Here is a 16,851-nt window from a genome sequence, read left to right on the forward strand (position 1 = left end):
GCAGCAGACCACACCCAACGTATCCCTACCCTCCCCCAACACGTCCACCCCACCCACGGACTCGCCCTCGACTCCACCACAAATTCTAGACTCCGCCCCGGAACGCCCACAGACAGCAGCAGCAGCGACAGGACAGTGACACAGACAATAGCCACAGCACGCCTCCCTACTATCCCCATGCAACAGGACCCACACCCAGCGAATCTGAACACGATTCAAGTGATCCTTTCCTGATCATATTCCTCAACAAACCCCACCAAAGACCACCGCCCTACGATGACGACTCCGTCCCCACAGAATTAGACACAACATTTTGGCACCACAATTCATACAGGCTCGTCCGAAACGACGAGATGGACCCTAAGTCACACCATGCAGCTTTATCAACCCTCATCCATTCCAGAGTATGGCATCCGGGAGAAGAGGACGACTTTGAGTCTGACTCCCAAAACGAGAACCCCTTTGCGACCCTGTTCGCAACTGGCCACTTCCCGACTTAAAATGGAGAACCGCAAAGACTACAGGGAAATTCAGCCAGCACAGGCAAAAACTAGCAAGTGCAGAAATCCTGTGTATTAAAACTTGCAAAAGCCCAGACAGCATTGAAACTCACAGCCATCTGCATACTAATGAGCGATCCCCGGGAACAATTGAAACATGTAAATAAGGTGAATAAGGCCAAACCAGACTCCTCGGCGCAAATATATTTACAGTCCTGTTCGGACAACTATCATGCTGGGCCCTGTCTGGGCCGGCCTTTTACTAAGTTCTTGTGAGCCCCAGCTGAGCCGACCTCCGCCCACTAGCAGGTCAGCTCATATTCCACAAGCCCCACGGGGATATCACTCAGGGTATCCCAGTGGGCCTTGTGAGGGTTATTACACCCCTCACCCACCCCCCAAGTCCGAAAGTTTCCCTTCTGCCACAATCTGAGGAGGCCTTCTGTGTCGCTTTGCACACGGTTGTGCTCCTGCCAGTGGTGGGTCTGGGTTGGGTGGCGTGTGGCAGTTTTTAGGCCACCTTTTCCAAGATGCTTTCCAGAGAGGTATACTGCTGGGGGTTTGACTCTGGGCACAACAGCTTTGGTGTCCATCTCCGAGGCTGAGTTGTCATTACTGTGGCTTTGGACCACAGCGGGTTGCACTCCTTGTCTATGACTGCTCCTTGAGGCAGTGGAGGTACTGACGTCCCTGACCGAGTGTCCTCTAAGGCAGGCTCTTATCTTTTAAGATGGTCAATGAGTTTACATAAGGTCTTCCCTTGAGTCTTGACTTTGTAAGATATTTTCTTCAATACAATTCCCAGGAGCCAAAGAGCACCATCTCCGACGTTCCAGGCATAAATAAAGTCCCCTGGGAAAAAACTTTTCTCTGGCATCCTGTGGTTTTGATACTACCTTTGCATGTCTTGCTGCACCTAACTTTTCTGCCAAACTTGGGAAAGTCTGACTTAAACGAATTTGGAGGCTCTGGCCAATCAGGAGCTCCACCGGGCTACCCCTGAAGTGACATCCAGCATGATCCTATTATGAAAGAGAAACCTTGCCAGTCATGTGCCTAGGGACCCCGTGATTTGCTTCTGCGTGTTCCACTTGAATGTTTGTACCGCCTGTTCGGCCAAGCCATTTGAGTACAAGGCGGTCTGGATATGTCTCACCCTGTTTGTGCTTAAAAATAAGTAGAACAACACGCTCGTGAACAGGGTCCAGCCCCTCTGGAATCCCGGGGTGCTGAATGACCACCTTAATTTTTCAACAATGGCTCTCACAGATCATCCTGTGAACATCTAGCCACTTGGAATGGGCGTCCACCAGGATGAAGAACATGAAAGGCCAGTGTGTGTGCAGCTTCACCTAGGGGCTCCCTGGCAACTCCCAGAGTGAAGAGAGGCTGAAGGAGAGAGTTTCTGGTGCTCTTGGCATGCTGGGCATCTTTTCACTACCCATCCGCTGTCCTCGTTGATCCCTGGCCACCAGATATAGCTCCTCGTCAACATCATCATATTTGAATCCCCGAGGTGACCACTATGCAGATCCTGCAGGATCAATTCCTGGCCTGACTGTGGGATGACCACATGAGCTCTCCACAGGAAGATGCCATCTTTGACGCTCAGCTCCTGTTATTTCAAAACATAGAGCTGCAGGGCTGCCCTATTGTTGGGGGGGGGGGGGGGGGGGTCCCCTGTAATCCATCATGCAATAAAATGTGGTGGCATTTCACCAGTGTGGGATCTCTCTGCTTCCACTTGCGTATCTTTGCTGTTGTTACCACCAGAGCGTCCATGAAGTTTAAAATCGCCATGACTTTGCCTGCCATTGGGGGAGATGGGCGGCTCACAGGTAGCGGAAGAAGGCTGAGGGCATCGGCATGTGCTTTCTGGACCCCTGGGTGATGCTGAAAGGTGTATTTGTACGCCGAAAACCGTCTGAGGACCACTTCCAGATTATCCACGTGTTCTTTTTCAGTGGTCCCCGTGATGACAACATCATCTCGATATACCGCCACTTTGGGTAACCCCTGGAGGATCATAGAATTTACAGTGCAGAAGGAGGCTATTCAGCCCATCGAGTCTGCACCGGCCCTTACAAAGAGCACCCGACTCAAGCCCTTGTCTCTACGCTATCCCTGTAACCCAGTAACCCCCATTTAACCTTTTTGGACACTGAGGGCAATTTAGCATGTACAATTCACCTAACCCGCACATCTTTGGACTGTGGGAGGAAACCGGAGCAACCGGAGGAAACTCATGCACACACGGGGAGAACATGTAGACTCCGCACAGACAGTGACCCAAGCCGGGAATCGAACCTGGGACCCTGGAGCTGTGAAGCAACTGTGTTAACCATTATGCTACCGTGCTGCCCCTTCCATCACCCTCAGGAAAATTGCACAGGCGGAAGAGACCCCAAAGAGAAAGTGAATGTATTCAAACAGCCCACTGTGGGTACTTATAGTCACATACTTCTGCGATGCTGTGTCCAACTCTAATTGAAGATATACGTGGCTCATATCTAGCTTCATAAATGAGCATCTCTCAGCCAGTTTCCTGTACAAGTCCTCCACACGCGGTATAGGATGACAGTCCAGGCAGAATGTCGTGTTTATAGTCAGTCTATAATCCCTGCAGTGGTGATGAGATATCTGACTTTATCATTGGGACTACTGGCTAGGCCCATTCTGTAAATTGCACAGGGCGTAGGATGCTCAAACTCTCCAAGTGCTGCAACTCAGTATCCCACCTTTGTGAACAAGACAAGGGGACATGGTCACGCCCTGAAATATCTGGGCTGGGTCTCTAGGTCAACGTAAATGCATGCGTTGGCTCCTTCTATCTTGCCCAGATCCTCCAGGAATATCTCCAGATACTTTCCGAGGACCTCATATAGGTTTTTGGTGCCCATCTGGAAAATCTACTGCCAATCAAAGTGGAGTGTTCGCAGCTAATCAAGGCCCAACAGATTGGGTCCCGGCCCTTGCACCACTATCAGAGGCAGCATGACTGTTTGTGGCCCACCAGGGTCACAGTGGTTCCAATGATACACAATGGTTCCCCAGTATACGTCGCCAATCTGGACTTGGTGTCGCGCAGGTTTAATGGCAGGATTCCCGTGCGAAGGTGGCGGAAAGTCTGTTGACTGACGGAGATGGTAGCCCCTGTGTCTATCTCAATCAGCAGAGGGTGTCCATTTACCTAAAGTTTAACTGGAAGAGGTGCCACTTTAGGGGCTGTGATGCAGTTCAACCACATTATGTTTCCTCCTCAGGTGGGGCCACATGCACGGCCCTGGCTTGAGGCGACGTCATCATCTGTCCAGGGTGGCGCGCTCTTTGCCGATTCTGGTGGCCTTGGTTGCCACGCATTCTACGCACACAGGCTTGGCAATGTTGCCGAAACTCTCCCTCGTCCTCTGAGGAGGTGTCCTGCCGGTTTGTGGTGGCCCTTGATCGTTAAGTTCAGACGCGGTGTTATACTCTTGGTTGTGGTTGTGACCTGGCCATTTGAGCACTGCCCTGGAATGCTGCTGCATTCCGTATGGGGATTGAGCAACACTATGGACAGTGTAGTCCATGGAACCTTGGAGTTCCTGAACCCTTTTATCAATATTCTCGCAGGACAGCGCTAGCTCAATGGCTCTCTTTAAATCAAGCGTGGGGTCTGCCAACAGCTTCCTCTTTGTGGCCATGTTATTAATTCCGCACATCAGTTAATCAATCCCTCAACATCTCAGAAAGGGGTGGCCTAAACTCGCAATGCTCAGCCAGCCTTCAGAGCAGTCAAGAAATCCGTAACTGACACCCCAGAGTCCGCACAGCAGCGTTGAAACAGTACTGTTACATGATTACAGATGGTTTCGGGATGTAATATTTAGACACCAATTCTACCAATTTCCCAAAAGATTTTGAATCCAGAGCAGCTGGGTATGTGAGGTGTTTCATAATGCCAAAGGTTGGGGCCCCACAGGCAGTCAGGAGGATTATTTTCTATTGGTTACCTTTTCCAGTGATGCCATTGGCCAGGAAAAGGTATCCGCTCTGCGCACTGAGCCAGGCCTGTGTCAAAGGCCTCTAATTTCATATTTTAAAATCTGTTGCTGCTCAGAAATCCTCTGGAGCGGATGGAATATGCAGAATTGCAGTTAAACTTTATTTTACTTTGTTGCCAGCATTAAGACCCAGGAAACCGAGTGGTCAGGTGAACGCCGATTTATTTATTGTCACAAAGGTCCACTCGAGCAGCAAATATATTTACAGTGTACAGTCCCAACATGCTGATCCCTGTCTTTTACTGAGTTCTTATGAGCCCCAGCTGGGGCTCAGTCTCTCTGTTCTTCTCTCCCTGTTCTTTCTCATTCTCTCATTCATTTTTATCTCTGTTCATTCTCTCTGTTTCTCTCTCTGATTCCCTTTCTCTGTTTCACTCTCACTGTTTCTCTCTCTCATTGTTTATCTCTCATTCTCTGTTTCTTTCTCTCACTCATTGTTTATCTCTCATTCTGTTTCTTTCTCAGTTTCTCTCTCATTCTGTTTTTCTCTCACTGTTTTTCTCTCACTTTTTCTCTCATTCGCTGTTTCTCCCTCAGTTTCTCTCTACTCTCTCTCTTTTTGTCTGATTCCCTCTCTCCCTGTTTCTCTCTCCCCGTTTTTCTTGGGTTCTCTCCCTGTTTCTCTCTCATTCTCTGTCTTCCTGTTTCTCTCTCATTCTCTCGGTTTCTCTGTTTTCCTCTCTCTTTCTGTCTCATTCTCTCTGTTTTCCTCCCTGTTTCTTGCTCATTCTCTGTGTTTCTCTCCCTGTTTCTCGGTTTTCCTCTCTGTTTCTCTCTCATTCTCTGCTTTCCTGTGTTTCTGTCTCCCCATTTTCCTCTCTGTTTCTCTCCCATTCTCTGTTTTCCTTTGTTTCTGTCTCCCGTTTTCCTCAGTTTCGTTCTCTCATTCTGTGTTTTCCTCTCCGTTTCTCTCTCGTTCTCTGTTTCTCTCTCCCCGTTTCTCGCTCTGATTTCCTCGGTTTCTCTCTCTCTCTCATTATCTCTGTTAACCTCTATGTTTCTCTCTCTCATTTTTTCTCCCTGTTTTCCTCTCTTTGCATCAGTATTCACCAAAGAGAAGGAATTGGTGGATGTTGAGTCTGGCGAAGGGTCTGTAGATAGCCTGGGTCACCTTGAGATCAAAAAAGACGAGGGGCGGGATTCTCCGACCCCCCCGCCGGGTCGGAGAATCGCCGGGGGCTGGCGTGCACCCCGCCCCCACCGGTTGCCGAATTATCTGGCACCGGATATTCGGCAGGGGTGGGAATTGCGCCGCGCCGGATGGCGGGCCCACCCCGGCGATTCTCCGGCCCGCGATGGGCCGAAGTCCCGCTGCTGGAATGCCTGTCCCGCCGGCGAGAATCAAACCACCTCTCTTACCGAGAGGTGGCCTGGCCCGCGATCGGGGCCCACCGATCTGCGGGCGGGTCTGTGCCGTGGGGGCACTCTTTTCCTTCCGCCTTCGCCATGGTCTCCACTATGGCGGAGGCGGAAGAGACCCCCTTCACTGTGCATGCGTGGCGATGCAGTGAGTGGCCGCTGACGCTCCCGCGCATGCGCCGCACAGCAAAGTCATTTCCGCGCCAGCTGGCGGGGCACCAAAGGCCTTTCCCGCCAGCTGGCGGGGCGGAAATCAGTCCGGCACGGGCCTAGCCCCTCAAGGTGAGGGCTAGGCCCCTCAAGATGCGGAGAATTCCGCACATTTGGGGCGGCGCGATGACGGACTGATTCACGCCGTTTTAGGCGCCGGTCGGCGGACATCGCGCCGATTGCGGAGAATCCTGCCAGAGGTGTTGGGCGTCTTTAAAAATATTAAGGTGGGTAAGTCCCCAGGGCCTGATGGGATCTACCCCAGAATACTGAAGGAGGCAAGAGAGAAAATTGCTGAGGCCTTGGCAGAAATCTTTGGATCCTCACGGTCTTCAGGTGATAGAACAAACAAACAAAGAACAAAGAAATGTACAGCACAGGAACAGGCCCTTCGGCCCTCCAAGCCCGTGCCGACCATGCTGCCCGACTAAACTACAATCTTCTACACTTCCTGGGTCCGTATCCCTCTATTCCCATCCTATTCATGTATTTGTCAAGATGCCCCTTGAATGTCACTATCGTCCCTGCTTCCACCACCTTCTCCGGTAGCGGGTTCCAGGCACCCACTACCCTCTGTGTAAAAAACTTGCGTCGTACATCTACTCTAAACCTTGCCCCTCTCACCTTAAACCTATGTCCCCTAGTAATTGACCCCTCTACCCTGGGGAAAAGCCTCTGACTATCCACTCTGTCTATGCCCCTCATAATTTTGTAGACCTCTACCAGATCGCCCCTCAACCTCCTTCGTTCCAGTGAGAACAAACCAAGTTTATTCAACCGCTCCTCATAGCTAATGCCCTCCATACCAGGCAACATTCTGGTAAATCTCTTCTGCACCCTCTCTAAAGCCTCCACATCCTTCTGGTAGTGTGGCGACCAGAATTGAACACTATACTCCAAGTGTGGCCTAACTAAGGTTCTATACAGCTGCAACATGACTTGCCAATTCTTATACTCAATGCCCCGGCCAATGAAGGCAAGCATGCCGTATGCCTTCTTGACTACCTTCTCCACCTGTGTTGCCCCTTTCAGTGACCTGTGGACCTGTACTCCTAGATCTCTTTGACTTTCAATACTCTTGAGGGTTCTACCATTCACTGTATATTCCCTACCTGCATTAGACCTTCCAAAATGCATTACCTCACATTTGCCCGGATTAAACTCCATCTGCCATCTCTCCGCCCAAGTCTCCAAACAATCGAAATCCTGCTGTATCCTCTGACAGTCCTCATCGCTATCCGCAATTCCACCAACCTTTGTGTCGTCTGCAAACTTACTAATCAGACCGGTTACATTTTCCTCCAAATCATTTATATATACTACAAAGAGCAAAGGTCCCAGCACTGATCCCTGTGGAACACCACTGGTCACAGCCCTCCAATTAGAAAAGCATCCTTCCATTGCTACTCTCTGCCTTCTATGACCTAGCCAGTTCTATATCCACCTTGCCAGCTCACCCCTGATCCCGTGTGACTTCACCTTTTGTACTAGTCTACCATGAGGGACCTTGTCAAAGGCCTTACTGAAGTCCATATAGACAACATCCACTGTCCTACCTGCATCAATCATCTCACTAATACGTCCATTTGCTTCCAAATGGGAGTAGATCCTGTCTCGAAGAATTCTCTCCAGTAATTTCCCTACCACTGAAGTAAGGCTCACTGGCCTGTAGTTCCCTGGATTATCCTTGCTACCCTTCTTAAACAGAGGAACCACATTGGCTATTCTCCAGTCCTCCGGGACATCACCTGAAGACAGTGAGGATCCAAAGATTTCTGTCAAGGCCTCAGCAATTTCCTCTCCAGCCTCCTTCAGTATTCTGGGGTAGATCCCATCAGGCCCTGGGGACTTATCTACCTTAATATTTTTTATAAGACACCAAACACCTCGTCTTTTTGGATCTCAATGTGACCCAGGCTATCTACACACCCTTCTCCAGACTCAACATCTACCAATTTCTTCTCTTTGGTGACTACTGATGCAAAGTATTCATTTAGTACCTCGCCCATTTCCTCTGGCTACACACATAGATTCCCTTGCCTTCAGTGGGCCAACCCTTTCCCTGGCTACCCTCTTGCTTTTTATGTACGTGTAAAAAGCCTTGGGATTTTCCTTAACCCTATTTGCCAATTACTTTTCGTGACCCCTTCTAGCCCTCCTGACTCCTTGCTTAAGTTCCTTCCTACTTTCCTTATATTCCACACAGGCTTCGTCTGTTCCCAGCCTTTTAGCCCTGACAAATGCCTCCTTTTTCTTTTTGACGAGGCCTACAATATCTCTCGTTATCCAAGGTTCCCGAAAATTGCCGTATTTATCCTTCTTCCTCACAGGAACATGCTGGTCCTGAATTCCTTTCAACTGCCACTTGAAAGCCTCCCACATGTCAGGTGTTGATTTGCCCTCAAACATCAATCTATGTTCTTCAGTTCCCGCCTAATATTGTTATAATTAGCCTTCCCCCAATTTAGCACATTCATCCTAGGACCACTCTTATCCTTGTCCACCAGCACTTGAAAACTTACTGAATTGTGGTCACTGTTCCCGAAATGCTCCCCTACTGAAACATCTACCACCTGGCCGGGCTCATTCCCCAATACCCGGTCCAGTACCACCCCTTCCCTAGATGGACTGTCTACATATTGTTTTAAGAAGCCCTCCTGGATGCTCCTTACAAACTCCGCCCCGTCTAAGCCCCTGGCACTAAGTGAGTCCCAGTCAATATTGGGGAAGTTGAAGTCTCCCATCACCACAACCCTGTTGTTTTTACTCTTTTCCAAAATCTGTCTACCTATCTGCTTCTCTATCTCCCGCTGGCTGTTGGGAGGCCTGTAGTAAACCCCCAACATTGTGACTGCACCCTTCTTTTTCCTGATCTCTACCCATATCTCTAGCCTCACTGCCCTCTGAGGTGTCCTCCCGCAGTACAGCTGTGATATTCTCCCTAATCAGGAGCGCAATTCCACCACCCCTTTTACACCCCCCTCTATCCCGCCTGAAACATCTAAATCCTGGAACCTTTAGCTGCCAATCCTGCCCTTCCCTCAACCAGATCTCTGTAATGGCAACAACATCATAGTTCCAAGTACTAATCCAAGCTCTAAGTTCATCTGCCTTACCCGTAATACTTCTTGCATTAAAACATATGCACTTCAGGCCACCAGACCCGCTGTGTTCAGCAACTTCTCCCTGTCTGCTCTGCCTCAGAGCCCCCCTGTCCCTATTCCCTAGTTCTCCCTCAATGCTATCACCTTCTGACCTATTGCTCCCGTGCCCACCCCCCTGCCATACTAGTTTAACCCTCCCGTGTGACACTAGCAAACCTCGCGCCACGATATTTATGCCTCTCCAATTTAGATGCAACACGTCCTTCTTATATAGGTCACACCTGCCCCGGAAGAGCTCCCAGTGGTCCAGATAACGGAAACCCTCCCTCCTACACCAGCTGTTTAGCCACGTGTTTAGCTGCTCTATCTTCCTATTTCTAGCCTCACTGGCACGTGGCACAGGGAGTAATCCCGAGATTACAACCCTAGAGGTCCTGTCTTTTAACTTTCTGCCTAGCTCCCTGAACTCCTGCTGCAGGACCTCATGCCCCTTCCTGCCTATGTCGTTAGTACCAATATGTACAACGTCCTCTGCCTGTTTGCCCTCCCCCTTCAGGATGCCCTCTACCCGTTCGCAGACATCCTGGACCCTGGCACCAGGGAGGCAACATACCATCCTGGAGTCTCTTTCAAGTCCACAGAAGCGCCTATCTGTGCCCCTGACTATAGAGTCCCCTATTACTATTGCTCTTCTGCGCTGTGGCCCTCCCTTCTGAACATCAGAGCCAGCCGTGGTGCAACTGGTCTGGCTGCTGCTGTTTTCCCGCTAGGCTACCCCCCCCCCCCCCGACAGTATCCAAAGGGGTATACCTGTTCGAGAGGGGGACAACCACAGGGGATTCCTGCACTGACTGCCTGCCCTTTCTGGTGGTTGCCCATTTCCCTGCCTGCACCTTGGGTGTGACCACATTTATATAACTGCTATCTATGACGCTTTCCGCCACCTGCATGCTCCTAAGTGCATCCAATTGCTGCTCCAACCGAACCATGCGGTCTGTGAGGAGCTCCAGTTAGGTGCACTTTCTGCAGATGAAGCCATCCGGGAGGCTGGGAGCTAAATATAGTACTCTCCGATCTCTGGCTTAGATACCCCTCTGAATTATAATTAAGTAATTATGTTTAATTAGTTACCAATGCTTAATTTTTTAAATTTAGTGTAGATTCCCAACCAGCCACTCAGGTCACAGCTTTTCTGTGATGTCACTTCAGTTTCCCCCCCGACACACACAATTTGAAAAAAGTATAAAAGTAAAAATGAGTAAAAACCACTTACTTACCTTCTGAGTGTCTTAGATGTTGTCAGGTTCTCCCCCTGACAGAGACTGCTCCTCCTCCTCCGAACGGCCTGATGTCCCAGAGCACTGGAGAATAGCCAATGTTGTTCATTTGTTTAAGAAGGGTAGCAAGGATAATCCAGGGAACTACAGGCCGGTGAGCCTTACATCAGTGGTAGGGAAATTAGTGGAGAGAATTCTTTGCAACAGGATCTACTCCCATTTGGAAGCAAGTGGACGTATTAGCGAGAGGCAGCAGGGTTTTGTGAAGGGGAGGTCGTGTCTCACTAACTTGATAGAGTTTTTCGAGGAGATCACAAAGATGATTGATGCAGGTAGGGCAGTGGATGTTGTCCATACGGACTTCAGTAAGGTCTTTGACAAGGTCCCTCATGGCAGACTGGTACAAAAGGTGAAGTCACACGGGATCAGAGGTGAGCTGGCAAGATGGATATAGAACTGGCTAGGTCATAGAAGGCAGAGAGTAGCAATGGAAGGGTGCTTTTCTGATTGGAGGGTTGTGACTAGTGGTGTTCCGCAGGGATCAGTGCTGGGACCTTTGCTGTTCGTAGTATACATTTTGGAGGAAAGTGTAATTGGTCTGATTAGTAAGTTTGCAGACAACACAAAGGTTGGTGGAACTGCAGACAGTGATGAGGACTGTCAGAGGATACAGCAGGATTTAGATCGTTTGGAGACTCGGGCGGAGAGATGGCAGATGGAGTTTAATCCGGACAACACGGTAGCACGGTAGCCTTGTGGATAGCACAATTGCTTCACAGCTCCAGGGTCCCAGGTTCGATTCTGGCTTGGGTCACTGTCTGTGCGGAGTCTGCACATCCTCCCCGTGTGTGCGTGGGTTTCCTCCGGGTGCTCCGGTTTCCTCCCACAGTCCAAAGATGTGCGGGTTAGGTGGATTGGCCATGATAAATTGCTCTTAGTGTCCAAAATTGCCCTTAGTGTTGGGTGGGGTTACTGGGTTATGGGGATAGGGTGGCGGTGTTGACCTTGGGTAGGGTGCTCTTTCCAAGAGCCGGTGCAGACTCGATGGGCTGAATGGCCTCCTTCTGCTCTGTATATTCTATGAAAATGTGAGGTAATGCATTTTGGAAGGTCTAATACAGGTAGGGAATAGACAGTGAATGGTAAAAGTCTCAAGAGTATTGACAGTCGGAGAGATCGAGGTGTACAGGTCCACAGGTCACTGAAAGGGGCAACACAGGTGGAGAAGGTAGTCAAGAAGGCATACGGCATGCTTGCCTTCATTGGCCGGGGCATTGAGTATAAGAATTGGCAAGTTATGTTGCAGCTGTATAGAACCTTAGTTCGGCCACACTTGGAGTATAGTGTTCAATTCTGGTCGCCACACGACCAGAAGGATGTGGAGGCTTTAGAGAGGGTGCAGAAGAGATTTACCAGGATGTATCCTGGTAAGAAGGGCATTAGCTATTTTTTTATTTAAAAATAATATAATTATTCAAATTTTTCAACAGATTTTCAACAAACCACCCCCCCGCCCCAACAAAAAGAAAGAAACAAGAACACAACAATCAAAAATTATACAAAAATTATACATTGGATTTCCCCGATATACAATAACCCCCCATATGACATTTAAAAACACCAATAGGGAAACCCCCCCACCCACCCAAAGGCCCCTCCAGAAGAACCCCTCCCCCCCAACCCGGGCTTCTGCTGCTGTTGACCTCCTCCTAACGCTCCGCGAGAAAGTCTAGGAACGGTTGCCACCGCCTGAGGAACACCTGCACAGACCCTCGCAAGGCAAACTTCATCCTCTCCAGCTTGATGAACCCTGCCATGTCATTGATCCAGGCTTCCACGCTAGGGGGCTTCGCATCTTTCCATAGTAGCAAAATCCTCCGCCGGGCTACCAGGGATGCAAAGGCCAGAATACCGGCCTCTTTCGCCTCCTGCACTCCCGGCTCGTCCGATACCCCAAATAATGCCAATCCCCAGCTCGGCTTGACCTGGACTTTCACCACCTTGGACATAGTCCTCGCAAAACCCCTCCAAAACCCATCCAGTGCCAGGCACGACCAAAACATATGGACGTGATTTGCCGGGCTTCCCGAGCACCTCCCACATCTGTCCTCCACCCCAAAGAACCTACACAACCTCGCCCCTGTCATATAGAACATAGAACAATACAGAGCAGTACAGGCCCTTCGGCCCACGATGTTGCACCGAAACAAAAGCCATCTAACCTACACTATGTCGTTATCATCCATATGTTTATCCAATAAACTTTTAAATGCCCTCAATGTTGGCGAGTTCACTACTGTAGCAGGTAGGGCATTCCACGGCCTCACTACTCTTTGCGTAAAGAACCTACCTCTGACCTCTGTCCTATATCTATTACCCCTCAGTTTAAAGTTATGTCCCCTCGTGCCAGCCATTTCCATCCGCGGGAGAAGGCTCTCACTGTCCACCCTATCTAACTCCCTGATCATTTTGTATGCCTCTATTAAGTCTCCTCTTAACCTTCTTCTCTCCAACGAAAACAACCTCAAGTCCATCAGCCTTTCCTCATAAGATTTTCCCTCCATACCAGGCAACATCCTGGTAAATCTCCTCTGCACCCGCTCCAAAGCCTCCACGTCCTTCCTATAATGCGGTGACCAGAACTGTACGCAATACTCCAAATGCGGCCGAACCAGAGTTCTGTACAGCTGCAACATGACCCCCTGACTCTGGAACTCAATCCCTCTACCAATAAAGGCCAACATTCTATAGGCCTTCTTCACAACCCTATCAACCTGGGTGGCAACTTTCAGGGATCTATGTACATGGACACCTAGATCCCTCTGCTCATCCACACTTTCAAGAACTTTACCATTAGCCAAATATTCCGCATTCCTGTTATTCCTTCCAAAGTGAATCACCTCACACTTCTCTACATTAAACTCCATTTGCCACCTCTCAGCCCAGCTCTGCAGCTTATCTATATCCCTCTGTAACCTGCTACATCCTTCCACACTGTCGACAACACCACCGACTTTAGTGTCGTCTGCAAATTTACTCACCCACCCTTCTGCGCCTTCCTCTAGGTCATTGATAAAAACGACAAACAGCAACGGCCCCAGAACAGATCCTTGTGGTACTCCACTTGTGACTGTATTCCATTCTGAACATTTCCCATCAACCACCACCCTCTGTCTTCTTTCAGCTAGCCAATTTCTGATCCACATCTCTAAATCACCCTTAATCCCCAGCCTCCGTATTTTCTGCAATAGCCTACCGCGGGGAACCTTATCAAACGCTTTGCTGAAATCCATATACACCACATCAACTGCTCTACCCTCATCTACCTGTTCAGTCACCTTCTCAAAGAACTCAATAAGGTTTGTGAGGCATGACCTACCCTTCACAAAGCCATGCTGACTATCCCTGAACATATTATTCCTATCTAGATGATTATAAATCTTGTCTCTTATAATCCCCTCCAAGACTTTACCCACTACAGACGTGAGGCTCACCGGTCTATATGCGGTCATATGCGCTCTGTGAGTAACTTTGAACTGTATTAGGCTGAGCCTGGCGCAAGAGGAGGAAGAATTAACCCTACTCAGGGCATCAGCCCACAGACCCTCATCTATCTCCTCCCCAAGCTCCTCCTCCCACTTGCCCTTTAACTCCTCCACTGAGGCCTCCTCCTCTTCTTTCAGCTCCTGGTAAATCGCCGAAACTTTGCCTTCTCCAACCCATACATCCAAAATCACCCTGTCCTGAATCCCCTGTGCCGGGAGCAGCGGGAATTCCCTCATCTGCCGTCTCATAAACGCCCTCACTTGCATGTACCTGAAAGCGTTTCCCGGGGGTAGCCCAAACTTCTCCTCCAGCGCCCCTCGGCTCGCAAACGTCCCATCGATGAACAGGTCCCCCATTCTTCTAATCCCTGCCCGATGCCAGCTCCGAAACCCCCATCCATCCTTCCCGGGACAAACCGATGATTCTCCCGAATCGGGGACCAAACCGAGGCTCCCACCTTGCCCGTGTCGCCTCCACTGCCCCCAGATCTTCAGCGTCGCCGCCACCATCGGACTCGTGGTATACCTTGTCAGCGAGAGTGGCAACAGCGCCCTCAGGCTCGTGCCCACACAGGACGCCATCTCTAACTTCTTCCACTCCGCCCCCTCTCCCTCCATTACCTACTTACGGATCATCGCCACATTGGCTGCCCAATAATAGCCACACAAATTTGGCAGCGCCAGCCCCCCTGTCCCTGCTACGCTCCAGAAACACTCTCTTCACCCTCGGGGTCGTATTCGCCCACACAAAACCCATGATGCTCCTACTGACCCGTTTGAAAAAGGCCTTGGGGATCATAATGGGAAGGCACTGGAACACAAAGAGAAACCTCGGGAGGACCGTCATTTTGACCGACTGCACCCTACCCGCTAGCATATCCCATCTTTTAAAATCCTCCTCCATCTGCTCCACCAAACGCGTCACATTGAGCCTGTGCAGGGCCCCCCCAACCCCTAGCTACTTGGATCCCTAGATACCGAAAGCTCCTTTCCGCTCTCTTCAGCGGCAGCTCGTCTATCGCCCTTCCCTGGTCTCCTGAATGCACCACAAAGAGCACACTCTTCCCTACATTGAGTTTATACCCCGAAAAGTCCCCAAACTCCCTTAGGATCCGCATGACCTCCGCCATCCCCTCCACTGGATCTGCCATATATAGCAACAGGTCGTCAGCATACAACGACACCCGGTGTTCCTCTCCCCCCGGACCAGTCCCCTCCATTTCCTGGACTCCCTCAGTGCCATGGCCAGAGGCTCAATTGCCAGTGCAAACAAGGGGGGCAGGGGGCACCTCTGCCTCATCCCCAGGTACAGCCGAAAGTACTCCGACCTCCGCCGATTCGTAGCCACACTCGCCACCGGGGCTCTATATAGCAGCCTGACCCAACTGATGAACACCCCCCCGAACCCAAACGTCCGCAACACTTCCCAAAGATACTCCCACTCCACCCGGTCAAAGGCCTTCTCCGCGTCCATAGCTGCCACTACCTCCGCTTCCCCCTCCACCGGCGGCATCATAATCACATTGAGGAGCCTCCGCACATTTGTATTTAATTGCCTACCCTTCACAAATCCCGCCTGGTCCTTATGAATCATCCCGGGACATAGTCCTCAATTCTCGTAGCCAGCACCTTCGCCAGCAACTTAGCATCAACACTGAGGAGCGAGATCGGTCTATACGACCCACATTGCAGTGGATCCTTGTCCCGCTTCAGGATCAAAGAAATCAGTGCCCTCGACATTGTCGGGGGCAAGGTCCCCCCCTCCATCGCCTCCTCACTAGCAACGGGCCCAGCAGGTCCACGTATTTCCTGTAGAATTCAACCGGGAACTCATCCGGCCCCGGGGCCTTCCTCGCTTGCACGCTCCCCAATCCTTTAACCAGCTCCTCCAGCCCAATCGGCGCCCCCAAACCAGCCACCTCCTTTTTGCAGCCTTACCCCAACTCCGAATCCCCGGACCTCCACTCCCCCTCTTCCTCCGTGGGGGCCTGCCCCTCCAACACCAATGCCCACACTCTCCCACAGCCCCCACATCAAATCCATTCACCCATCCCCACCCAGCACTCAAACCAAAAGAACATTCCCCAAACGTAATAAACACAGTGAACACAGTAAACATCCCCCCACGACAAACCCTCAATTTGAGTCCAACTTTTCAGTCTGTATAAAGTTCCATGCCTCATCGGGAGTTTCAAAATAGTGGTGCCGATTTTGGAACGTGACCCACAATCGCGCTGGCTGCAGCATACCGAACTTCACCCCCTTCCAATGGAGCACCGCCTTAGCCCGATTGAAACCAGTTCTCTTCTTAGCCACCTCCGCACTCCAGTCCTGGTAAATTCGGATCTCCGTGTTCTCCCACCTGCTGCTCCGCTCTTATTTGGACCATCTCAGGACACACTCTCTGTCCATAAAGCGGTGGAACCTCACCTCTACAGCCCTTGGCGGCTCGTTGGCTTTGGGTCTCCTTGCCAGGACCCGATGAGCCCCATCCAGCTCCAGGGGCCTCGGGAAAGCTCATCAGCGAATTGAGCATCGTGCTCATATATGCCCCGGCATCGGGCCCCTCCACTCCTTCAGGGAGACCCAGAAACCGAAGATTCTTCCTCCTCAACCTATTCTCCAGGTCCTCGAATTTTTCCGCCCACCTCTTGTGCAGCGCCTTGTGCGCCTCCACCTTCACCGCCAGACCCAAGATCTCATCCTCGTTCTCCGAGGCTTTTTGCCGCACCTCCCGGATCGCCACCCCTTGGGCCTTCTGGGTCTCCACAAGCTTCTCAATCGCCGCCTTCATTGGCCAGCATTTGTCTTCA

This window comes from Scyliorhinus torazame, chromosome 18 (assembly GCF_047496885.1).
Source record: "Scyliorhinus torazame isolate Kashiwa2021f chromosome 18, sScyTor2.1, whole genome shotgun sequence".
Classification (NCBI taxonomy): Eukaryota; Metazoa; Chordata; class Chondrichthyes; order Carcharhiniformes; family Scyliorhinidae; genus Scyliorhinus; species Scyliorhinus torazame.